Source organism: Anopheles cruzii, chromosome 2 (assembly GCF_943734635.1).
Source record: "Anopheles cruzii chromosome 2, idAnoCruzAS_RS32_06, whole genome shotgun sequence".
In the NCBI taxonomy this organism is placed as follows: Eukaryota; Metazoa; Arthropoda; class Insecta; order Diptera; family Culicidae; genus Anopheles; species Anopheles cruzii.
Window position 1 is genome coordinate 676,681 of NC_069144.1, and position 15,579 is coordinate 692,259.

Genomic DNA, 15,579 nt, shown 5'->3' on the forward strand with positions numbered 1-15,579 from the left:
TATTTTAGAGAATTAATATAATACTGGGTTGTTCAATAAGGTTTGCGGTTCAATAACAGAGGGCGCTGCTATTTGCCTATATTTATTTTGTTATATTGGTACACTCTTCATGTGAACGTCTGTGAAGTTTAATTTAATTCATTCTTTTGTCGACGTGTCCCATTATTTTTATTATTGGAAGGAAATTCATGAACGAATGCTGAAAGTGTATGTAGAAATCTTGTAATTTCCTAATATTTATATTTGTGATCGGGAGATAAAAAATTGTAAGTCTGGATTCGTTGAGAGTCACCAATAAACTACTTTGAATAATCTTCGATTGTGCGGAGAAAACTTTGTCAATGAATACTTGACGATTTTTTGTAAACAGGTAGGTAGGTTAGGTTAGGTAGTACCAGTCCAACCTTACCCTCTCTTGTTCTGTTTACAGTGAGTCGCATAAAAAAGCACTCCCCGACTGCTGCCCCCTTCTGTGTGTTTCCGCCCGGGTTCGAACCGGGGACCTTCTGCGTGTGAAGCAGACGTGATAACCGCTACACTACGGAAACGCTTGAACCGATCGGCGCTCGAAGCCCGTTAGGCTCTCCACTGCCGGATCCACCTTCATTCCCCATCAAAGACCAGTATTAAAGTCCTTTGAATACTCGCGGAACACCCGCGAGGAACACTAATGTTAGTGCAATTTCTGACACATTTCACCGGCAGCGGCGGTGCGGTGGCCGGTGTCGCCGTCGAAAACGTTGGCACTCTCCTGTGTTGGAGGACCAACAACCGCCCTCAAACCGCCACACTCTCTTAAGGCTCGGCACATACGCGTGGCGTCTGGCGGTGAAACAAAAGAAATCAGAAACACTCACCGCGACGACGACAACCCTCTCTCTCTCTCTCGCTCCCTCCCGTCGGGGTGGTGATTTCGGGTGGTTCGAAGTTTGGTTTTGATGGAAAAGGCTCCCTCCCAGCCGGGAGTGTGGGCGATAATAGTGTTGGTGACATTTCCCAACAAACGCCGGCCCAGGAGCCCACCCTACTGCCGGGACGTTTAGCGGAGGATGGTGGGTTCGACATGGCAAATCGCTAAAGACGCTTGGGAAACTCGAACACTCGGTGCTCGGACTCGCGTCCCCTACGCCACTGCACCGCATGATGTTTATGCATGCACGAGTGAATTTTCTTCATCAACTGCAGATGCCACTACTACGGGCGACGTGGCTCATGTCCGACGGACGGCACAAATCAGCGGTCGGGACACCCCGGGACGGTGGCGGCGAGCACATGAGCAGCGAAAGCATGGATGGACCTGGCACCTGGCTGGCTGCTGGCCACTTGCACTTGCTGCAGCTACTACTAATCCTGACCCCGGCTGAGTGAGGGGGATGCTTTTCGGAGACATCAGCTGCACAAAAGCAGGGAGTCGGGAATGTCGCCGACAGAGGGCTTTCGATTTATTCTTACTTTTTACCGCAAATCTCGCTATCAGGCGTCTGACGGCGACAGGACCGAGATTGAGAGGCGGTATTGAACACATTTCTTTACACCCTGCTGTATGTGAACAATGATTGGCCTTTCATTCCAGGAGTGCCCAAGTCTGTCGGTGTCATCTGCATTCATGCAAGATTATGGCCATAGGGCAGAGGAAAATAGATTATTTTCTTTAACACTTTTATTGGAATTATTTCAAAGAATATTCGTAACACGCCAATAAGAAATTACCTGCAAGATCCGAGCATCCGACAAAAGATTGCACATCCCCACACAAACACGGCAACGATAATGTTACGTATGGCGACTCCTGAAGTCTCAATCCATTGCGGGTTGCACTCCGCTCGCAACTCCGCCACAGAACAACAAACAAACGCGCCGGCACCAGTTGGCGTCCTGGTAATGGTTTTTGCTGCACCATCTTGGCCCCGGCTAAGATTTTAATGGATCAACCCGGGTGAGTCGGTCGGTTCGGTGGTGGTGTCGGACCATACGTGTCGCTCCATTAGTCTTGGCCGACGCCGCCGTTGCCGCCGCCGGGTGGGCAGCTGATGGAAAACACTTTTCCCCACTATTTTCACCATCACCTCCCAGGGCGGTGGCGCAACATTTGGTTGGCGAGAAAGTTTTGTGCCGACGGTGGCTGGCCATTTGCACTGGAGCAACTCTCGGGACTGTGGAGTGCCGTGTTGGTGGCGCTCGTCACGTTTGTGTTTTATTTCTCCCCGAGTTCTTCCCTCGATTCTCACACGAGGTCTGTGTGTCGTTCTGGGGCGCACCGAAAGATTGTGGCCGCGAGATTCAAGAGGATGTCTCCGGGAGTTCGGTTTCGAAATGAAACGTTTCAAAAATAAATAATGAAAACGTCGAAGCGACGCATTTGGGCCCAGCGAACCACACGCGCCTCGAAGGACTCGAAGGACCTCGGCGAAGGCGATGATGAAGGGCCGGTCCTTGCCGGTGGCAAATGGTGCCGATTGCGCCTTGTTCCGTCGTCCTGGCATCCAGTTCAAACAAATGGTGTCCTGTTTGGTGCTAGCACGGCACTTGGACCGGTTGACAGTGTCCAGTGGTCCCCAATCATCATGTTTACCGAGCGAACGGAACGGGATCCCTTCTCTATTATGTTTACCACCCCCAAAGGGGCAAGTAACAGCAACAGCAAAAAAACGGAAAGGATTGTGATGGAAAAATGTAATAAGATACGCGAGAGAGCGGTGGAAATAATAAAACCGAGGAAAAGCGAGTGCTGGAAATGTGTACGCATTTGTCGAACCCCCCTGGAGGAGCCCAGGATGCTGGCGCCCCAACCGGCACTGTAACACAGCAGCAGCAGCATCGGTGGTTCCGGAGCGCCCCGTGGCCATGGCCGGTCCTGCAGTGATAAAGGAAATAATGTTTGTCTTCCTCCTGACACCATATGATTAAAATACCTAAATAAACATATTTGAAACGGTGACACATATGGCCATATGTTGCCTACCAACCGTTCCAACAGCACAGCCTGGCCCGGGGTCGGTACGGACCGGTTCCATCGAGAGTGAGAGAGAGAGAACGGCAGGATCTGTGGTACAATTTTGCCCAATCCATCCCACACGGGGCCAGCCCATCGCACTTTCCCACAACTGGCGGCATTTAAGCTGACATGGCGAAAGATGGCCAATATGATGGTCCTCGGGCCGGAGGATGGTCCGCGGAGCGCGGTGCAACAATTTTCAATTCGTCCGTTTACTTATCGGGTGCGCATATGGCCTGGGGGAAATTTCACAACATTAGAGGGCCGCGTTTTTTGCGCCAACCCGGTCGGAACAGCGCCGGAAGCATTAGCCAACGCCGGGAGCACGCGACGGGAATCGTTAGAATATTGTGGAAAGATTTTCTTTCGCCGCGCGTTCAAACGCACCTGGGCGACCTGGCGATCGAAAGCACATTGTTCTTCCATAAGTTATTAGTATTTATCTGGAATTCTATAATTTGCAAAATACGTGAAATTATTTCGAAAAATTGAAGATGACTGCTAAAGTTTTAGCTGGAAGTTATCTCTCATTAAATTGCTTGTTTAAATGTAGAAAGTAACAAATAAATATCCCAACAAACTCAAAATATGCTTAACACATGCTTGATTTAATGATTAGAGGCACCGATCCGATTGAAGCTATGACTTTTTCCTATGACAACTTGAGTCGACGGAACAGTGATTCCGAAAAATCTGCCAACCACATGCCTGCAGTTGGCGCAAAAATTGCGCCACGAACCGCCGAGAATCCGGCGAAGGAAAAGAAGGCCAAAAGCTGGGCGAAAATGCCGACACCATCCTGGCGGCGGCCATCATCTTCGCCGGGGCCGAAAAAAAGGGCGGGAAAACATAAGGACACGATATGGTATGGGCCGAAGCACGGTCGGTTGATTAACATCAACAATGAGATAATATTCTCTCCCCCCGGCTGGTGGCACGGACTCGGAAGATTCGATGGTGCCGGATTTTATACCACACTTTGCCACGCCGTCCCGGTCGCCGTTTTCCCCCCGGTTTTCCTTCGAGACCGGCTGCCTTCCATCGCGCGCGCACACGGAAAGTTTTCTGCTTTCTATCGACGTGCGGTTAAATATTTTTCGAGTGGCTTCCCGAGCGCCAGTAGCGGGTTTGGCTGGCTGGCTGGCTGGTTGTTATTCTTTTCCCGGGCACCGAAACTTGCACTCGACGACGACGACGGCGACGACGGGAGCGGAATTACATGATGTTGGTCGGTGGGTTGCGTAGTTTTCCCTCGCAGTCGCAGTCGCCACTCGGGACTTCTCGGGTCGTCTGCTGCGCACGCCAGAGGAGGCGTCTGCAGTTTTTCAAACGGCGATTGCAAAACGATATGCCATTTGCATCGTGTTTGTGGTGCTCTTGACTTGGCCGCCGGCTGGCTGGCTGGCGGGATGGCTGCCTGGCGGCATTCGAAGCACCGAAACTGCCGCCCGACCGAGCGAGATTCAACAGATGATTTACCAAAGTGCCTCTGAAGTGGATGTCTCTGGCGAAGGCGTCGGTACAATGGCTTCTTCGAGCGCGGGAACGTGGGAACGATTGCCATGGCCACTGATGTTGGGTTTGGGTGGACCTTTTTTGATGAAGTTACAGAGGTAAGAATTATCAAAGTCAAAGCCAAACGGGTGAGCGAAAAATTACATTCCCCTAATCCTTTCTGCCATGGACAGGATGAGTACGAATGGACGGCACCGTTAATCCTATTTGATTTAATTTATTTCACTCGTCAGGTACAGGAACGTATTGTTTGATAAAAATGAGTTCACTCAATCACGGACTGAGGTTGAGAAGAGAACTGAAAGATGGCACTGAAAAGGCCCAACATCGTTCTTGTGTCACACACTCGGGTCGGGGTTTAATTGAAAATGTCCACCTCAGTCAACAGACACTCCAACCAACACACGGAAGAGTGAATCCCCTATTGGGAAACAGTATTTTATTAATCGTCCCTTTTGGCGTCATCCTCGAAACTGCGAAATGGCGCTGGTGAAATAAATTAATTCTTCCGTGGCCACGTTCTCTTCTCAATCGCTCGCTCATAAAAAAGGCCGAAGCACAATTGCGACGAACAGAAAACAATAGAAAAGAGAGTGCAGCGCTGCAACTGCACTCCACGAAGGATCACCACCGGCAATATACGGTTTTCGGGACACACAAAGTCACTTCCCGCGGAGTGATGAAACAAAAAAGCCCCGAAAGATCCTTGCGTCCTTCGTGCGCCAGACGGCGGCGTAAGATGGTGTGCAGAATATTGGCCACAACGAAAGCAGCAGCAGCAGCCGTTGGATGACACCAACTATACCGTCAACAACACCAACTCAGCGGTCCCGCGGATCCGAAACTCCGGAGCAAAAGAGAGCGAAAAAGAGAGAGAAAGGTTGAGATGCCCACAAACCACAAAGTAAAACATCCAAAAAAACAACTCCTCCAAGTGCCTCAGAGGTGCTCCTGTGTGTGTGTGGAGGTGGTCCTTGCCTCGGGTGATCCACCCGCGGCGGCGGCGGCCGGGAGTGGCCAAATGGAAATGGAAAAGCGCGTTGAAATTAGATTAAAAACCAAATGTTACGTCTGTTTGTGACATGTTTTTATAATTTCCCGTTTTTTTCTTCTCTCGCTGCTTCGCGCTTCTTCGTTTTCTGCTGGCCCGTGTGGCCCCCGCGTGGCTGCTTCTGTCGCATCCAGTCGAGTCGCTCTCTCTCTTTCACTGCGGGAAGGTTTTTCCAAGGTCTCTTTCCCACTCTCGGTGGCCATTTGCCTTTCAACCGTCGGTTGGCAGCAGCAGCAGCAGGTTGGTGCCCCAAATGACCCCTACCGAGAGGGTGTCATCCTGTGCGGGGTGGACAGTGATTTTATTTTCACCGCCACAGACCGCGCAGACCGCGTGGTATTTAACAATCATGCTTCGTTTTCCTTTTTTCTTTCGTGTCGCTGACCGGTGAGCGAGAGTCCTGCTGTCCCGGTTCCCATGTATGCGTTGGTTCCCGTGGCCGTTGAAGGGTTCACAACACACAAATCGGACTCGCTAAACAAGCGCGGGCGTTCCGGGCGTTTGGATGGACGATGACAGGCCACCGCCGTGACCACCGGAGCCAATGCATGGCAAATGACAGTTGTTGAACGCAACTACGCAACAGCCGTGTCCGTCCCGCGTTTTTGGGTTGGGTTTAGGAAAAAGGAGAGGCAAAATCGGCTTTGGGGCGCGTGGTCGGAACAGCTTGGAAGGTGCTTTGATTGGGGACATAGCAGAAGGACTTTTTTCTTCCTATTCCAACAAAGCGGATGTCACCGACGGCGGATGGCGTGGCGAATGTTTTATTGGAACCCGGCGTCCCGGTCAGTACTCGAAGAGTCTCGGCCCTGCCTGAACTACCTGAGATTTTTATGCTTCCCAAACGGAATCCTCCCAAAGGTCCTTTCAATTACAGAAGCTTCGTGCTTGCGCGGAATCAATCTAACCGCATCCGATCCTAAAAGGGACACATCTCCGACCACCGAAAAAATCCACCTAAACAACAGTAATATAACCCGGCAATGCCCCGTCCAGAGCCGGCCACCGCCGAGCGAGGAAACTTTTTAATTTACGTGCCAATATTTATGGCGCACCAGCGGCCGACGGAGACCCGGTTCGATTTTAACCACTTTGCCAAATGTGTCACCGCAATGTTGCCGGCCCTGAACAACCAACCCCCGAAAGTCCCCACCCAAAAAGTGGTCCCACTTCCGGATGGGGACGGACAACCGTAATCGGGTGTGCAAATCCATAGAATCAATCTGTGCCACATAAAACTCTGGGGCGAAACCAACATAAACCGGACACCTAACCTGGGAGGCGGTCGTCGGGAGGGACATAAAAAAAATCTGACGCCTAAGCCGGGGTGGCCGTGTCGTCTTTTACGATGAACGGTTATGTTTCGGACTTTATGCGCTCCATTAGCTGCTGCTCGATGCGATCCACCCAGAATGGACGACAGGCCGACAGCCCTCACTTTTGGGGACATTTCGTCAGGACACGACATCGAGAGGGAGAGAGAGAAAATGGGCGTCATATCCGAACCACAACAGTGGTGTGGCCATCGGTCGGTGCATTTGGAGTTGGGAGAGACGTCCGTGTTCGGAAGGATGTCACACCATGTGCAGCGAATTACTCCGTCCGGATCCGGATGTCTGACGCTCGAAGGGGTCTTTGGAGCATTTAATTAAGGGATATACAAGGTACGAGAGTCGACACGCAACATAAACAAGTCCTAGCTCTAGGCTAATGTGCAGTCGCAGTAATGTGTGCTCGAGAGGTGCAATGTTTAGTAATATGGTGTCAATGCCATCGTTAACTTAGAAGCGGTTGAGACCCTAGAGCGTACTGCTTTTGCCGAAAGGTAGCCCACACGTGACTACTTAAAATTTGCGGAGTGGAATTGATGTGTCTTTCATAGCGGCGTTGGCCCACAACAACAATAAATAGTGCTCCATCAAGATCAAACTATTGAAATTTTAAATAACTCCGCTATTTGTCAGTCGATTTTGACAAACAAACAAGATTTTTTTGGGATATACAATGCCGTTTATTACCAATTAATCCAGAATACAATATCGATCAAATGACCGCCTCCATTAGATACACAAAAAGCGGCCTTTTTTAGGAAGTTTTTCGGGAAGTTTGGTTAGTTTTCAGTTCTTCAATGGTCTTTGGTTGGCTGGCATAAACCTTACTCTTCGAATAACTCCAAAGAAAAAAGTCAGAAAAAATTCGACATTAAAAGGCACGGACAGTTTTCACAGTAGAACGATTATTTCTAATGCAGACCGCAATGACTAAACTAAAACGGATCCGTGACTAAAACGGCATGGACTGAAGTTTCAGAATCTTGCTAATTTGTCAAAATCGACTAAAAAATAGCGGAGTTGTTTAACATTTAAATAGTTAGATCCCGATGGAACACCCTGTAGTTCACTAGCATAAGATTCTTTGGCCTAACTGTAAAGAGAAAGTTAATGGTTTTGGGGTCTGCTTTGCAACACAAACAATCTAATCTTGATCAAAAACAAACCCATTCTTATTTACCACAATCTTGATATTTAATTATTTTAATTAGCTGAGTCAATTCACGGTTTAATTTCCAAAAGATATCTCAACAGGGTCGCTGACACACGGCTGCCGCATATCGCCCCGAGAGAGAGAGAGTTCGTGTGATAATTCGTTCCCGCGCCGTTCGACTGCGCCGGATCATGCAGGCGATCCGAAGCGTCCCCGCCAGTCTAGCCTAACTGGATGCTGGTCCACCATCCGAGACTGTTCCACATTCGAGAGCGTTGGACCCGCAGCCAGGCCGGTCCAACCCGAGACCGCGAATCATGAAGGAATGTTTCCATCATTTAAAACCAATCAACCGACGAACCAGCATCGGTTGCGAGCCGTGCGCCGTTTTCGGCATCCGATACCCGGGTCGATCCGGGCTCCGGGGGAACATTCCGTGGAGTCCCAGGGCGGCAAATGAGCGGCAACATAACCGCACAGCGCGCGGCTTGGCTTGATGCTGTCCAGAGCTCCGGTCGACCCGGTGAAAGAAAGATGAACACACACCAAAGGGCCCAGACCAGACCAGCAGCTGCGGGTCCGCCCAGCAGCCGGGGATGTTAGATCCCCGGATTGTTGCCGCGTGTTTTGTTGGGAGGTGGTAACTAACCAGCAAAAACACCCGCCGCCGGCCAGCCGGGGCCGCAGCCGACTGAAGCACACATTAAATCTTCGTTTTTCGCACCCCCACGTAAACAGGGGCCAATTTGTCCGGGCGGACCAACTGGACTACCCACTTGACCGTGGACCAATTTCTTTTCCGTGGGGAGTCACTCCAGGACGGAGCACTTGGCGCACATCGCCATAACCTCCGATGAAGGAGCTAGAAAACATACCTTCAAGGTTGAGCCTTCTGGTGCACCCGACTGCAGAGCCGATCCGTGTCACAAGGCCCTGCCTTGTGTTAGTTACCAACAATGGCTAGACTTTCTTTGGACACTTGTGGACTGGACTGGATGACCCTGCGCCCAGTGCGCCGCCCTTGTTCCTTGTTCCACAAGCAGCGGCGGCAGCGTCATCGCCGACGTGCTAAACATGTGTCAAAACAGCTGAACAACGCAACCGGCAGCAGCAGCAGCCACAGATCGATTCCAGCTGAACAAACCGCGCTGACGTAACTGTCGCTCAACACCGCAATGAGGTGCGTTTTTAAAAATAACCCTCAAGAAGACGCTAACGAGACGAAACTACGAAGAAGCCTGAGAGGACTCCAAGCATTTCATTCATACGGTCTGGTTTGGAATTCGAAGCTCTAGAGAAACTTCGAGGAGAATCGGAACATACGTCCGGCGAAGAGATTCTGGAAGAACGTGCTGAAAGTCCTTTTATTCAACTGTTCAGACCCATACGGGAATCGAACCGGATTACTTCAAGTCGATAAGCCCTATAGATCTCCACTTCCAAGGCGTTGTGCAACATCACGAAATTCGGATCCTTAAATGGTGTCAAATAAGGAGGAAGGTATGTTAATTGATCCCCCTCTCCCCCAGGGGTCTCCCCTCGCGTGCCCCGAGGAGGAAGGAAAGACATAAAAAATCCCAGTTTCGGTTCCGTGCTTGCGGAACTAAGTCAATTAGCACCGCCAGTGGGCCGGAGTGTGGTCAGCCGGAGCACAGGACCAGCGGCGGCGACGTGTGTTGTACGAAGAAACAGACGCACCCAAATATTTTCAATCCGCCCGGAGCCGGAGGACAGGCGATACAAACCAGAGACCAGATCACTCCCTCAGGGGCCTCCCTCAGACCGCGGTCTAGTCTGGTGGTAATGGACGCGAAGCAGAGCGTTTTTATGTGTAAATTTTGTGTTTTTCTGGCCGTTCCGCTGTGGGCCAGAGGCCCACACCACTCCACGGGGCGCGCGTAATGCACGACGGAACTCCAGAGCGGTCAGCGTGAAATTCCTTTTCACTCAACTCACCCGGGCGGCCCCGGGCAGCGTGGAGGAGATGTGTTTACCTTTCAGGTGATCATGTCGGTGATAAATCATTTCCACACGCAACAACCGACGATCGTGTGTGCTGCATACGTAACGCTCCCTTCGGCTGTAACCTGAGACAACGCAGAGCATGAAGTTTAATTGAGATTCACTTAACGGACGTGGCCCGGCCGCACGTCATCACGTCCGTGCCGGCCGACCTCACCATTTGGAACTCGTCTTCAGTCTGAAGCGGCGCTGAAGAGGTCCAGCAGGCTCGAGCGGAAGTGTACAGTTAGTCGTCCTCGGGCAGCTCGGGAAAACATTTCGCCGCGATCACTAATGATCACGTACTGCGCGACTTACCCGGACCCGACACGCCGAAGGTGAAGATTTTGATCCATCACATCGCGCGCGGCCAGCCGGTCCCAAACCACCGCGACCTGGGGAACAGGCTGAGGGAACACGTACCTGAAAATAGAATGAAGAAAACCACACGGTCAGTCACACGGGAACTCCGACGGCCGGGATCCGGCCGAATAAGTAGTCTGTTGTCGCGCTCCCGTAAAGCCGAAAAAGGTGACGGGGCCCACAACACACTCCATCTGAGATGTGACATCCGGGGTCTGTCTGTTCTGGCGGTTGACAGTTGGCGGGGCTTAATTAAGACTTTCAACACGAAAGGTCCGTATTTTTACCTTGTCCCCATTCGGGGTTGCGGGGACACTCCGCTGAGTGGATACATCTCTTGGAGAGTTAATGCAATGCGTTTCGTCACCAGACTCTTGTTGATCTATGGCCAAGAAACCGGGTTTTGGAAAGTGGACCTATTTTGAACTAAGTTAAGATCGAAACCCTCAAAGTTTTAAAGGTAAAACAGATGTTATGTCGTTGTGTTATCTATATATATATAAATGGAGGTTTCTCTGGGTAAATTTCAGCAAAACTCGGATAATTTTCAAGCAATTTGAGCCAAATTCAGCTAGTGCGTATTTTGACATGTTTCTAACGAGAATCGGGAAAGGAAGCTGATCGGATACGTCTCCGGGAAGCCCGATCGTCCAAAACGAAGGAGTAACGAGAAGCGAGAATGGAAGCCGATTGGGTAGTAAGTAACAAAGGAGTAACGGGCGGAGGGAAGGGAAACTGAACAAATACGTCACCGGGAAGCCCGATCGTCTGAAAAGTAGCAGTAACGGGAAATGAGAAAGGAAGCTGATCGGATACGTCACCAGGAAGTCCTTTGAAATGGCGGATAATTTTACTAAAACTCACAGAACACGAATTAAGTCTTCCGCATACGTCATCTGTGATAACATTCGCAGTGACACCGAGCGAAGCTACCTGCCAATTGTGCCGCGCCTAAGTGGAACCATATCTCTTCCCCGAATGGGTTAAGCGCCGCACCGGCTGGGCCGTTATCCTTTCCAGAAAGGGAACCACCTCCCTTCCGCCGAAAAAAAACCGGAAAATCAATCGAGTTTAATGGCGATTTTATTTATTCATGAAACGCGGTACCTCCGAATAACATTGGTTCACTCTTTTCGACAACCCCCGGCCATCATCGCCGTTTAGGTAAAGGACATTTGCGCCACGGAACAGCCTTCCTTCAGCCACCACCGGTGTTGGGTGCGTGTAGAGCGGAAGGCCTTGTACCCTGCGCAAGTAGCAGCTGTTGCTGCTGGGTATGTTGCTTGCCACACACACACAGACAGAGACAGAGCATAGAGAGACAGAGAGAGGATCAAGACAATATTTATATTTGGGGCCCTCCGATCCACCCGGGAGCCGCCAGCTGCCGAACAACAACAACAGCAACTGGGGCACGCGAATTGGAAAACCCGCAAAACGCATTAAGTCTTCGCGCGTTGCGGTTTTCCCGGTCCGGACCCCGGCCCGGTGCCATCGCGGCCCGGGCTGCGGCAGCAATTCAAATTTCTGGCGATTAATTTGATTTATCGGCGATCCCTCGAAGCATTATCCCGAATTTTAGCGCAATCCGCGGGAAGCGCCGGGAAAAGGCCCCGGCACGCCAAGCTGCAGCTGGGTATCGGTGGCCTTCTTTTTTCCGGGTTTTCCAGGGAAAAAGGATTACGCTCCTTTTGCGGTTCGATCCGCGGCCGATACGCAGGTGACACTTCTTCAAGGGCGTTTGTTTATGCGCCGGAAAATAGTAATTCTGTCTCTCTCTCTCTCGGTGTCTGTTTGATCAATCCTGGCCCCTGGAAAAGGGGTGAAGGAACCCCGTCTGGAAAAATCAAACCCCCCCACCGGTACCGAGGGCAACGCAAAACAAATGCAAATTATCTCACGCGCATCCCCGGGACGCGTGACGGCGACGGTGAGAACTGCACCGTTTGCAGCCGGAAGCCATGTTTGGCCAGCCACTGGATTCCGGGCGCAGGGGTGGCCGGCGCGCATTCCGAAATTCCATTATCTATGTTTTTGCACCACACTTTTGGCCTCGGCTGGCTCTGGTGCCGGGTGCCGGGAACCGCGCCGGGCGCCAGAAAACCCCGGCCCGGGCTCTATAATTGTGATTATAATAATAATTAATAATTAATGAAATTTATGCGCGTGCTCTGTGCAATCGATCCGCGGGGGCGATGGGGACTCTGGGAACCGGGGGGTGCGTGTGGGGCAAAAATGGAGCTAATCAAAACCTAAAGCCTCTAGGAAGCGGAGCACACCAAGCTGCCAATTTTCTCACTCGCCTCTAGCTGCGCCGAGCGATCGATAGTATTTTTCACAGCGTCGAAAATTATTTATCGAATATCGGTTAGCGGGAACACCTCATAAATACGGTAATTTCGAAGAGGGAACGTTCAATGAAACGAGTAACGTTCAATGGAAATGGAAAAATCGTATATGAATTTATGAATGATCTTTTGCTGATTTTGCTGAACGAATATCTGAAGAAATTGTTTTATAAAAACGAAGGCGATTTGTGATAATAAAATGGCATTTTCCAGAACATTCTCGTTCATTTGCCAAGATTGCCAAAACCCACTGCCGTCCGACTGTTGATCGCGTGTTTGGCCAGCAAAGTGCAGCTGCGATGCACGTGCGAAACAACGCTTCGACTTGCAACGACAATATTCCAGAACTGGCAACGAGTTCCGCCCGAGCCTTGAAACCGAAAAACGCGGCGCATCGCAGTTGTGCTCAGGCGATTTCCTTCCATTTTTTTTTGTCCGGTTTCCATTTTTCCTCGCCTTTAGCGTGTGTGTGTGTGTGCTGAGAAAATGCCAACAACACACCCACATGACGTCGCAGCAGCGGGCGGGAAGGTGGGTGGCCGGGAAGGAGACATTGCCCAGCATAAATATAGTCTGGTGTGAACGCCGGAGCGTTGGCCACATCTGTGCGCAATGTGTTCTCGGAGACCGGGTCCGGCTATCGGCCTCCCGGCTCGGTCCGGGGAAAATCGGCTCCGTTCGCAGGAAGCTCGTTTCATCCGACGGAAGCCCGATCGCCGGGAAGCTGCACGGCCGCTGAAGGATATCGATATCGAACAAATGTTGTGCGGAGTAATATCTTCGGGTTTCGCTGTGCCGGCGGCAGCGGGTCTCCGGCGTCTTCACCTCCGCAGAGACAGAGAGAGAGTGGAAGTGTACGAATGCCGCGTAACACAGCTGCCGACCAGCAGTAAATTGTGGCCCGCGAACCCGGACCCACAGGCGGCTGCGTTCGGTTCGGTTCCGTTCTGCCCGCGAAATGTAAACGATACGACAAATCTGACGATACGTCATGATGGCGACCTTTTCCGGCTGCCGCCATATTCCGGGTCAGGAGGGGTACAACAAACTGAACCTTTCGATGGATTCGATACACATCATTAAACGTTTGGGGTCGGAAAAAACAACAAGAAAATTGTGGGCTGATAAGAAAATAACGAATCGGAAATATAAAAATCTTGTTAAAACAACTAAAAGACAATATGATTAATTTGAAGTATGAGCAAAACAATTGGAGGCCTTTTGAAGATTAAAAACGAGGATCAAAAATTTGATCATTTAAAGTCTAAAGTACACCAATTGGTGCATCGTGGTTATTGATTTGGTTGGAAGGAACGATACCGGATTGCGTTTAGCCAGTCAACCGAAAGCAAATGAGTCGGGAATGGGTTCGGGCCACTTCCACGGGCAGCATAGGTGTGTAAAGTAGATATTTGACGCACTCGACAGCTGCTTTTCAACAACTTCATTATAAATTAAATTACAGCGAAAGAAGCGAAACGCAACGCTCCAGCCAAACGTCAGCAGTCTTACGACGACGACGACGGGCACTCCAAAGCTCCGGCCCCAACCAATTTCCAATCCCGAACCGAACCGAACGCGGCATATGCCAGCTGGGAAAAAATACTCTCACGAGCATATGGTCGGCCCGGCTCTAAATGATGAATAAAGTACACTTTTCCATTTTACACCTGTTATTCTCTCGGCGACCACCGCGCCAGCCGACACCAGCCGGGTCGGCCCGGGCCGGGAACATATTTTGTACTTGGTATACGCTCTCGTGGGGACCCCTTCGGCGGCCCGGCACAGCAGACAAGTTGTAGAATTTAAAGTACATCTCTTCAACCGGTTTGGCGGAAGGAATTTTAACAACTCTTGGCTCCATCCGAGGAGCGGGCTTCCGGGAATGAATTGCTAGACATTCCGAAAGGGCACTCCGCGGCACAGCAGCAGAAGAGGAGAAGAAAATGCCGACAACATGCGGCCGATTCCCAACTGGCCAAACTGACCTTCACGAGCACGACGGGAACGGAAAGGGGGATCCGTATTGTGTAATGGGGTGGTGATTTGTTTGTTTGCTCCGCGGTCTCGTCAGCCTTTTTGGACTGTATGGGCGCGGAGTATGGCGCATTGCTGAACGACTCGATCAGAAGATCGTATTTGGTCTCGCATGATCGTTCGGCAGCAGCAACGATGGTGTGATAATATAAATGAAAGTAATAAGTAAGGTCCATTCAATGGTGTTCTTTTGGCTTAGAGTGAGTAATTCTGTGGTATTTCTAAAATAGTTATCTCAACACCACTAATTGTAATCCGTTGGCAACTTTGTTCAGCATCGAATTGTTTAAAATACTCTACATTGTTTGGTGTGTAAGATGAAATTGTTTTTTCATTCAATTTTAAACTTTAAAAATATGTTACCGTTCAAAAAATGAAACAACTTGTTTTACTAAATGCGTTCGAGGAAAGGAGTTTGAGTTTGTTCGAAGGAATTCGGAGTGTTTTAGTCGAAACACTTCGTTTGCTTGTCGAAACTTATGGAAGCTAGTGAAAGATTATCCAGTATTAGTGATCGAGAAATGAATTCGGCAATTCAAATATGGTTGATACCAATCTGAAGGATAATGACCATTCCGATGCAGTGAAAAGGTTCTAGAACGAGGAATGCCAGAAGTTGATAGACGTAGACTAAGCCCCAATAGAAAAAATGGATAGAAACACAGAATGTGTTCCAAACAGCAACTTTACATTGTGTAAAAGCCATAAGGACGGATCAGAATGAGCCCGAAGGCAATTTGAATAGATTTAAATAGCCGACGATGAAACATATAAACTTTCCATAA

General features: G+C 50.2%; 1 non-coding gene across 1 annotated transcript; it reads right to left on the reverse strand.

Moving 5' to 3' along the window:
• Positions 1–475: 475 nt before the first annotated feature.
• Positions 476–548, reverse strand: Trnav-cac (transfer RNA valine (anticodon CAC)). Its single transcript has one exon. It is a non-coding gene; the product is annotated as a tRNA-Val (tRNA).
• Positions 549–15,579: the final 15,031 nt, after the last annotated feature.